This window comes from Pristiophorus japonicus, chromosome 3, assembly GCF_044704955.1.
Source record: "Pristiophorus japonicus isolate sPriJap1 chromosome 3, sPriJap1.hap1, whole genome shotgun sequence".
Taxonomy (NCBI): Eukaryota; Metazoa; Chordata; class Chondrichthyes; family Pristiophoridae; genus Pristiophorus; species Pristiophorus japonicus.
In genome coordinates this window covers 117,276,571-117,286,260 of record NC_091979.1, presented here as the reverse complement: position 1 = coordinate 117,286,260, position 9,690 = coordinate 117,276,571, and the positions used below count along the sequence as shown (strand labels likewise).

The 9,690-nt window shown below is 44.7% G+C and overlaps 1 non-coding gene across 1 annotated transcript; it reads left to right on the top strand.

Annotated features, from left to right (window-relative positions):
- Positions 1–8,459: 8,459 nt before the first annotated feature.
- trnam-cau (transfer RNA methionine (anticodon CAU)) lies at positions 8,460–8,532 on the top strand. The gene has a single exon. It is a non-coding gene; the product is annotated as a tRNA-Met (tRNA).
- The last annotated feature ends 1,158 nt before the right edge of the window (positions 8,533–9,690 follow it).

Below are 9,690 nucleotides of genomic sequence, written 5' to 3'. Positions count from 1 at the left end.
CAATTACTTGTTTTTTATCCCATACCCAGTTTTCACCTTTACGCAATAACACACATAGGGGCTCTAAGAGGGTGGTTAACCCCAGTAGGAAGTTACCAAACTAGTTGAGGAGTCCCAGGAACGACCGCAGCTCCGTGACGTTCTGTGGCCTGGGCGCGTTCCTGATCACCTCTGTCTTGGCATCTGTGGGCAGAATGCCATCCGCCGTGATCTTTCTCCCCAAAAATTCCACTTCTGTTGCCATGAAGACGCATTCCGACCTCTTCAGCTGCAGCCCTACGCGATCCAGTCGCTGGAGGACCTCCTCCAGGTTTTATAGGTCTCGACGATGTCCCAACCCGTGACCAATATGTCGTCCTGAAAAACCACTGTGCGTGGTTCCGACTTGAGTAGGCTCTCCATGTTTCTCTGGAAGATTGCTGCAACCAACCGAATTCCAAACGGGCATCAGTTGTAGATGAACAGTCCCTTGTGCGTGTTGATGCAGGTGAGGCCCTTCGAAGACTCCTCCAGCTCCTGCGTCATGTAAGCCGAAGTCAGGTCGAGCTTGATGAACGTCTTGCCTCCTGCCAGCATCGCAAATAGGTCGTCTGCCTTTGGTAGTGGGTATTGGTCCTGTAGCGAGAAACGATTAATAGTTATTTTATAATCGCCGCAAATCTTGACCGTGCCATCACTTTTGAGTACTGGAACAATCGGGCTGGCCCACTCGCTGAATTCTACTGGGGAGATGATGCTCTCACATTGCAGCCTGTCCAGCTCGATTTCCACTCTCTCCCTCATCATGTGAGGTACCGCTCGCGCCTTGTGGTGAATGGGTCATGCCTCTGGGACCAAGTAGATCCGCATCTTTGCCCCGGAAAAGTTTCCAATGCCTGGCTCAAAAAGGGAAGGAAATTTGTTGAACCTGGGTACATGAGGCCTCATCGACATGTGATAGCGCTCAGATGTCACCCCAGTTTCAGCAGATTTTGCCCAGCCAGCTCCTTCCAAGCAGTGTGGGGCCATCGCCCGGGACAATCCAGAGTGGCAGTTCATGCACCGTGCCCTCGTAGATGACCTTGACTATGGCGCTGCCCAGGACAGTGATAAGCTCTTTGGTGTACGGTCTCAGTTTTGTGTGGATGGGGCTCAGGACTGGTCTGAGTGCCTTGTTGCACCACAGTCTCTCAAACATCTTTTTACTCATGATGGATTGGCTAGCGCCAGTGTCCAGTTCCATGGCTACGGGTAAGCCATTCAATTTTACATTTAGCATTATAGGTGGACATTTTGTCGAAAATATGTGCACCCCATGTACTTCAACATTTGCCTCCTCTCTCTCAGGCTCGAAGTTGCTTTGATCCACCATGGACCGATCTTCCTCTGCCAGTGGAGGATAGCAAATTTTGCAGAGCTTGCAGCTCGTCTGCAAGCTCGTTGGAGGTGCCCCATTGTTCCACAGCTCTTGCAAACATACCCTTTGAAGCGGCATGAATAGGCTGAATGGAAGCCTCCACAACGCCAACAAGGTGTGAATTGCCTTGCATTCATCCTTTGTTGCGGACTCGGAGTCATCTGGGTCACCTGAGGCCTGCTGGCAGTTGCAAACTCGTGGTTTCTGCCCTGTTCATTTATGCTCGCAAACACAGTTCCAGTTAATTCATGAACATTGCTAGCACTTGTGTGCTGAGAGACTTGTTTGGTGTTATCACTGGTGGACATAAACGCCTGTGCTATCGCAATGGCCTTACTGAGGGTCGGTGTCTCTACAGTCAAAAGTTTTCATAGGATGGTCTCGTGGCCAATGCAGTACAAAAAAGTCTCTGAGCATTTGCTCCAGGTAGCCATCAAACTCACATTGTCCTGCAAGTCGCCTTAGCTCGGCGACATAGCTCGCCATTTCCTGACCTTCAGATTGCTGGCATGTGTAGAACCGATACCTCACCATCAGCACGCTCTCTCTCGGTTTAAGATGCTCCCGAACCAGTGTACACAGCTCCTCATATGACTTATCTGTGGGTTCCACCGGAGCTAGTAGATTCTTCATGAGGCTGTAGGTCGGTGCCCCACAGACCGTGAGGAGGACCGTTCTTTTTGCAGTGCTTCCTTCTCCGTCCAGCTCGTTGGCTACAAAGTACTGGTCTCGCCGTTTGACATAGGCTTCCCAGTCCTCACCCTCCGAGAACTTCTCCAAGATGCCCACAGTTTGCTGCATCTTTGCGTTGGATTCGTGTACTCGTCACCAGTTATTGTGTTCCTAACACAGCTGAGACTGTACACAGGGAGGTTAAAGTAATAGTGTCCTCAATCTTTATTAAGACGCTCCAGAGTGAGGTACAGGCCTTAAGGGCCGGTTTATATACAGTGCTCCGAAGGGATGCTGGGATCCCTTGGGACTTCAGGGGAATGCACTCCCTGGCGGCGGAACATGGGAGTGCATGCTTTACAGATACACAACAGTGTGCCGTTCCAGCTCTTTTATCTCCCGACTTGCGCAGCTGTTCTCTCACAGGTCAGGGGGGCCACGATGTCCCAGGCCCGCTGCTCCAGCTCTTTTATAGCCCGACCTGCGGAGCTGTTCTCTTGCAGGTCGGGGGACCACAACACTCACACACATTCTCACACACACACATTTACATGCACACACACACACATACATTCTCAGACACACAATTTACATGCACACACTTACATGCACACACACACACACACATTCTCAGACATACACATTTACATGCACACACTTACATGCACATACACACGTTATCAGACACACATTTACATGCACTCACACACATTCTCACACACACACATTTACATGCACACTCACATTCTCATACACACATTTACATGCACACGCACACACATTCTCAGACACACACACTTACATGCACACACACACATTCACATGCATATACATTTACATGCAGACACACATATTTGCACTCACACACATTTACATTCACACACACACACACATTCACATGCTCACACATTTACATGCAGACACACATATTTGCACTCACACACATTTACATTCACACACACACACACACACACACACTTTTACATGCACACACACACATTCTCACACACATTTACACTCACACTCACATACACATTCTCACACACATATTTATACTAACAGACACTTACACACAAATATATCCAGATGCACACACAGTAAGCAAACAAATCTGGGAGCCATAACACATACTTTCCAACACCCCCCCTTTCCAGATCATGGATATATACCACAAAAAGTAAGGGACCCCACTGGAAACATCCTTCCAGTCACAAAAACACCCATCAACCATTATCCTTTGTTTCCTGTCTCTGAGCCAATTTTGGATCCAACTTGCCACTTTGCCCTGGATCCCATGTGCGTTCACTTTCGTGACCAGTCTGCCTTGTGGGACCTTATCGAAAGCTTTGCAGCCCTGCCAGCAGCGGTAAGTATGAAGTCCTGCAAAAAAGGTAAGTTAAAGTTTTTATTTTTAATTCTTTTTCAGCGATTCGATAGATAAGTGTCTTGTAAATGTTTTGATAATTTTTTTTTACTAATTTATTTTTGTGTTTTTCCCCCCCTCCCAAGGCATCACTCGGACTAAAGTTGCCGAAATTCGCATGCAACGCTGATTTTTACCGCTGCGCAAATTAAGGCCTGAATATCGGGCCTGATAGCGATAGCGAAGCAAAAACGGTAATTTTGGCAAAAAAATAACGTTTTTGCTGAAAACTGAATTTCTAGCCCCGAGTTTCAATGTTAATCCTCCTTTCACCTTCTCCAGATTTGGAGAACTCAACGCCTGTAAAAGGGGATCCATACTCAGTCTGCTTTATACAAGCAACATAATAATATTATCCGTCTGTTTCACAAATATGCAACAAGGCAGGACTCAGTTAACCAATCAATTGATTGGAATATTGTGCAACTAACCATGGCCCTCCATGCAGCTGATTGATACAGCTAGTCAGAGTTTCTTGGACTCATTCAATAGGCAGAATTAAAAGGGCAGTCACTCTGGCTGAAATACCACTTCAATGTGATCCTAATATCCTTAATACGTGAACGTGTAAATCTATATAAGTCTTGCATCTGGTATGCATCACTTGTGTGTAGAAAAGAAGTATGCCACAAGTTCAAAGTTTCACACTTGCAAAGTGTCACACATGCCAAGTGTTCATCAATAACCTAATTGATCATTATTTGTTAACTTAACCATGTCTAGTGACTCAACTACAGGCAGGAAAAACCATCAACCGTGAAATAGTAATTTACACAAATCAAAACAATCAAATCATACCAGAGGTACAGGAAGTTGTCAACTTTTTTGACATGGAACAGAAATTTATTAAACAGAAATAAAGTTAAAGTGACAAAGTTAGATAAAAAAATGCACGGAATAAGAGATTGTGCTAGTTATTGTATTAGTTATTATTACAGTGATAGAGGTGTTCCTGCTATTTTAGATTGTTGTTGCCATAATAGGATTTCTTTCAGTATCTCATATGAAATGAAAACATAAAAACAAAAGTTATACTACAGGACAAATGGAAGTTCTCTGTCCCTGCTGGCTCTCTAAGGTGGGAGGCTATATTTGATGTTGCATTGCAAATATGCACTAGCAATAACTTCCCCTTATTACCATCAGTGGTAATTTGTGATAATATGATCTCACACAGGACAATCCAAACATAAGTGTCTACTACCCCTGAACAATTCTAGCAGAGACAGCCTTACCCAGACTAATCTGATAGCTACATATCTGATTACAGAGTTCCGGTATTTTGTAACCAGCTGCAACACATTGATCTGGTTGTCTCTGACAGATTGATTCACTGACTTGTCACTGCGGTATTCCAGTGCATCAGCTGTTGCAATAGCATGCTTTGGATTCTGAATCTTTGTGGTTGTCCTTGCTCATAATTAACTTCCCACTATTGTTGGATTTCTTTGTTAGCTCTCTTTAGTGTATGATATTCATAGTGTCTATGGTATTTATAAGAACATAAGAAATAGGAACAGGAGTAGGCCATTTGGCGCCTCGATCCTGCTCCGCCATTCAATAAGATCACGGCTGATCTGGTCTTGAGCTCAGCTCCACTTCCCTGCCCACTCCCCATAACCCTTCACTCCCTTATCATTTAAAAACCTGTCTATCTCCACCGTAAATATGTTCAATGACCCAGCCTCCACAGTTCTCTGGGGCAGAGAATTCCACAGATTTACAACCCTCTGAGAGAAGAAATTCCTCCTCATCTCAGTTTTAAATGGGCGATCTCTTATTCTGAAACAATGCACCCTAGTTCTAGATTCCCCGAGGGGAAACATCCTCTCTGCATCTACCTTGTCGAGCCCCCTCGGTATCTTATATGTTTCAATAAGATCACCTCTCATTCTTCTAAACTCCAATGAGTATAGGCCCAATCTACTCAACCTTTCCTCATAAGTCAACCCCTTAAGAAAGACATAGAAACATAGAAAGTATGTGCAGGAGTAGGGCATTCAGCCCTTCGAGCCTGCACCATCATTCAATAAGATCATGGCTGATCATTCACCTCAGTACCCCTTTCCTGCTTTCTCTCCATACCCCTTGATCCCTTTAGCCGTAAGGGCCATATCTAACTCCCTCTTGAATATATCCAATGAACTGGCATCAACAACTCTTTGTGGTAGGAATTCCACAGGTTAACAACTCTCTGAGTGAAGAAGTTTCTCCTCATCTCAGTCCTAAATGGCTTACCCCTTATCCTTAGATTATGTCCCCTGGTTCTGGACTTCCTCAACATCGGGAACATTCTTCCTGCATCTAACCAGTCCAGTCCCGTCAGAATTTTATATGTTTCTATGAGATCCCCCCTCATGCTTCTAAACTCCAGTGAATAAAGGCCCAGTTGATCCAGTCTCTCCTCATAATACAGTCCTGCCATCCCAAGAATCAGTGGTGTACCTTCGCTGCACTCCCTCAATAGCAAGAATATCTTTCCTCAGATTAGGAGATCAAAAGTGAACACAATATTCCAGATGAGGCCTCACTAAGACCATGTACATCTGTCGTAAGACCCCCCTGTTCCTAGCTATCAAATCCCCTAGCTATGAAGGCCAACATACAATTTTCTTTCTTCACCGCCTGTTGTACCTGCATGCCAACTTTCAATGACTGATGTACCATGACACCAGCTCTCGTTGCCCCTCCCATTTTCCTAATCTGCTGCCATTCAGATAATATTCTGCCTTCGTGTTTTTGCCACCAAAGTGGATAATCTCACATTTATCCACATTATATTGCATCTGTCACGCGTTTGCCCACTCACCTAACATATCCAAGTCACCCTGCAGCCTTTTGCCGTCCTCCTCACAGCTCACACCGCCACCCAGCTTAGTGTCATCTGCAAACTTGGAGATATTACACTCAATTCCCTCATCCAAATCATTAATGTATATTGTAAAGAGCTGGGGTCCCAGCACTGAGCCCTGCGGCACCCCACTAGTTACTGCCTGCCATTCTGAAAAGAACACGTTTATCCCGACTCTCTGCTTCCTGTCTGCCAACCAGTTCTCTATCCACGTCAGTACATTACCCCCAATACCATGTGCTTTAATTTTGCACACCAATCTCTTGTGTGGGAGCTTGTCAAAAGCCTTTTGAAAGTCCAAATATACCACATCCACTGGTTCTCCCTTGTCCACTCTACCAGTTACATCCTCAAAAAATTCTAAAAGATTTGTCAAGCAGGATTTCCCTTTCGTAAATCCATGCTGCTTGGACCGATCCCGTCACTGCTTTCCAAATGTGCTGCTATTTCATCTTTAATAATTGATTCCAACATTTTCCCCACTACTGATGTCAGGCTAACCGGTCTATAATTACCTGTTTTCTCTCTCCCTCCTTTCTTAAAAAGTGGTGTTACATTAGCTACCCTCCAGTCCATAGGAACCGATCCAGAGTCGATAGACTGTTGGAAAATGATCACCAATGCATCCACTATTTCTAGGGCTACTTCCTTAAGTACTCTGGGATGCAGACTTCACCCCAGTGGCTTAGAGTTACAGGGGCTGAATAACAGGAAACGGGCTAATAGCGAATCGGCAGCCCCTTTTACACTGCCCCCGGTTTTCTTTTCTTTGACTTTAATGAAAAAGAAAATCGGGTGCAGTGTAAGATGGCCTGCCAATTGGCGTTGACCAATTTCACCCCACTGTCTCTGAATCTGAAACATATACATCAGCAGGGTCCCCAATAGGTACTGAGAATGTTGATCTCAGTCGAGTAACAACAGCACCTCCGAGGGACAATTGCCCCAAGCCCACTGATTTATAGTGACCCCTACTGGACGCGGGTAGACATCAGGTAAAGGCAGGATAATGCCCAATAATGGTGTTTTTGGCCGGTGGATAATCTGCCAGCATTCACTATCAATATGAACAGCCTTTGGGCAAGTCGCCAGAAGGTACTCGGTGCAAATGGAATTATATCCCAGTTTAGGGACCAACATCTTCAAGAACGGATATCTGTTTGTGTAGCTTAGTTGCAAAAAAAATCACTTGAATGAAAGTTGATTTCTTAATTTTTTCCTTAATTACATCACAATACCTAAACAATCTTAGCCATGTTTTTATTCTAAGTAAGCATTTCCTTTCATGGGCTGGATATTTGCTGCACATTCCCAACAGGAATTTAATTTAGTTTCCCACTAAATAAATTTTTTAAAATCTGCACAACAGTGGTTACAGAAAATGGGTTTAGAGTTAAGTCCTTGTCAATTTATTTAGAAACTATAAAAAGCATTTTACTTCATGTTCAGGTGCTGTAACATTTTTTCATTCTGCTGTTATTTGTGCACTGACTGAAACACAGATCTCCAACCCGATTCTTTACCTTTGCAAATAAATGCTTCCAAAAAGTTCCTCGTTGCTCAGTAAACTGTGTGAAACATGTTGTCGATCGCAAATAAACCCGCATTATCTTTATTATAATTGAATGAGACGTGTGTCTATCCTGCAGGGAAAATGTGAGACTCTTCCTGTGTGAGACCGCGAGTGTGCTGTGTGTACAGCGCCATCCGCCGCCTGCACCCACACCGGGCTGGGGCCAGCTGGGGCCGCGCGGCCTGCACCCACCTCGGAGCACGCGGCTGTTCGCTGCTCATTCATGTGCCGAGCGCTGCGGAGCCACAGCGTTATCACCGAAAACGCCGGCTGTAGCAGAATAAAAGCGAAATTCAGTTTCTGCACACACGGTCCGGAGGCCGCTTCCCTGATCATTAAACCTATAAAAGCAAAGGAGGCATTAAATAAAATTCTTAGGAACCACTCTGCTCCCCGCAGCAAAACGAGTCTCCGCCCAGCCCGTGTTGGGTGGGAACAAAGGGCTCCAACCGGCAGCAGAAATACTAAAACAATGGCTCCTGGCCAGCCTCCGGCAGTGACGATTTCACGCTACATATAGGCTGGATTTTCATGTTAAGTCAGAGCCTCGTTAGCGCAGTAGGTAGCGCGTCAGTCTCATAATCTGAAGGTCGTGAGTTCGATCCTCACACGGGGCACAGAAATTTTTCCCGTTTTCATAAATCGATTAGAATTCTTTAGAATTGATTCTCTTCCTAGTTTCTGATAGTGTATTTTTCTTTTGAAGTTCTTCATTATTTCTGCTTTATGGAGCTGCCCATTTGTCATAGATTTCCAACCCAATTTGCCTGCGAATGTTCTTTATTTCAAAAGCAAAATACTGCGGATGCTGGAATCTGGAATAAAAACACAAATTGCTGGAAATCTCAGCAGATCAGGCAGCATCTGTGGAGAGGAAGCAGAGTTAATGTTTCGGGTCGATAACCTTCGTCAGGACCAGAAAGTGTTCGAAAAGAACAGAGTCTTAACAAGCACTGAAAGGGGGAGGGGAAGAAAGAACAAAAGGGTAGGTCTGTGATAGATTGGAGTATAACGTTGGAAAATGTGAGGTCATGCACTTTGGCAGAAAAAAATCAAAGAGCAAGTTATTATTTAAATGAAGCAAGATTGCAAAATGCCACAGTACAGCGGGACCTGGGGGTACTTGTGCATGAAACACAAAAGGATAGTATGCAGATACAGCAAGTGATCAGGAAGGCCAATGGTAACTTGGCCTTTATTGTAAAGAAGATGGAGTATAAAAGCAGGGAAGTCTTGTTACAGTTATATAAGATATTGGCGAGGCCACACCTGGAATACTGCGTGCAGTTTTGGTTTCCATATTTAAGAAAGGATATACTTGCTTTGGAGGCAGTTCAGGGAAACATAGAAACATAAAAAATAGGTGCAGGAGCAGGCCATTCAGCCCTTCGAGCCTGCACCACCATTCAATATGATCATGGCTGATCATGCAACTCCTGCCTTCTCTCTATACCCCCTGATCCCTTTAGCCGTAAGGGCCACATTTAACTCCCTTATATCCATCAAACTGGACTCAACAACTTTCTGTGGTAGAGAATTCCATAGGTTCACAATTCTCTGGGTGAAAAAGTTTCTCCTCATCTCGGTCCTAGATGGCTTACCTTTATCCTTAGACTGTGACCCCTGGTTCTGGACTTCTCCAACATCGGGAACATTCTTCTTTCATCTAACTTGTCCAATCCCGTCAGAATTTGATATGCTTCTATAAGATCCACTTTCATTCTTCTAACTTCCAGTGAATATAAGCCTCGTTGATCCAGTCTTTTTTCATCTGT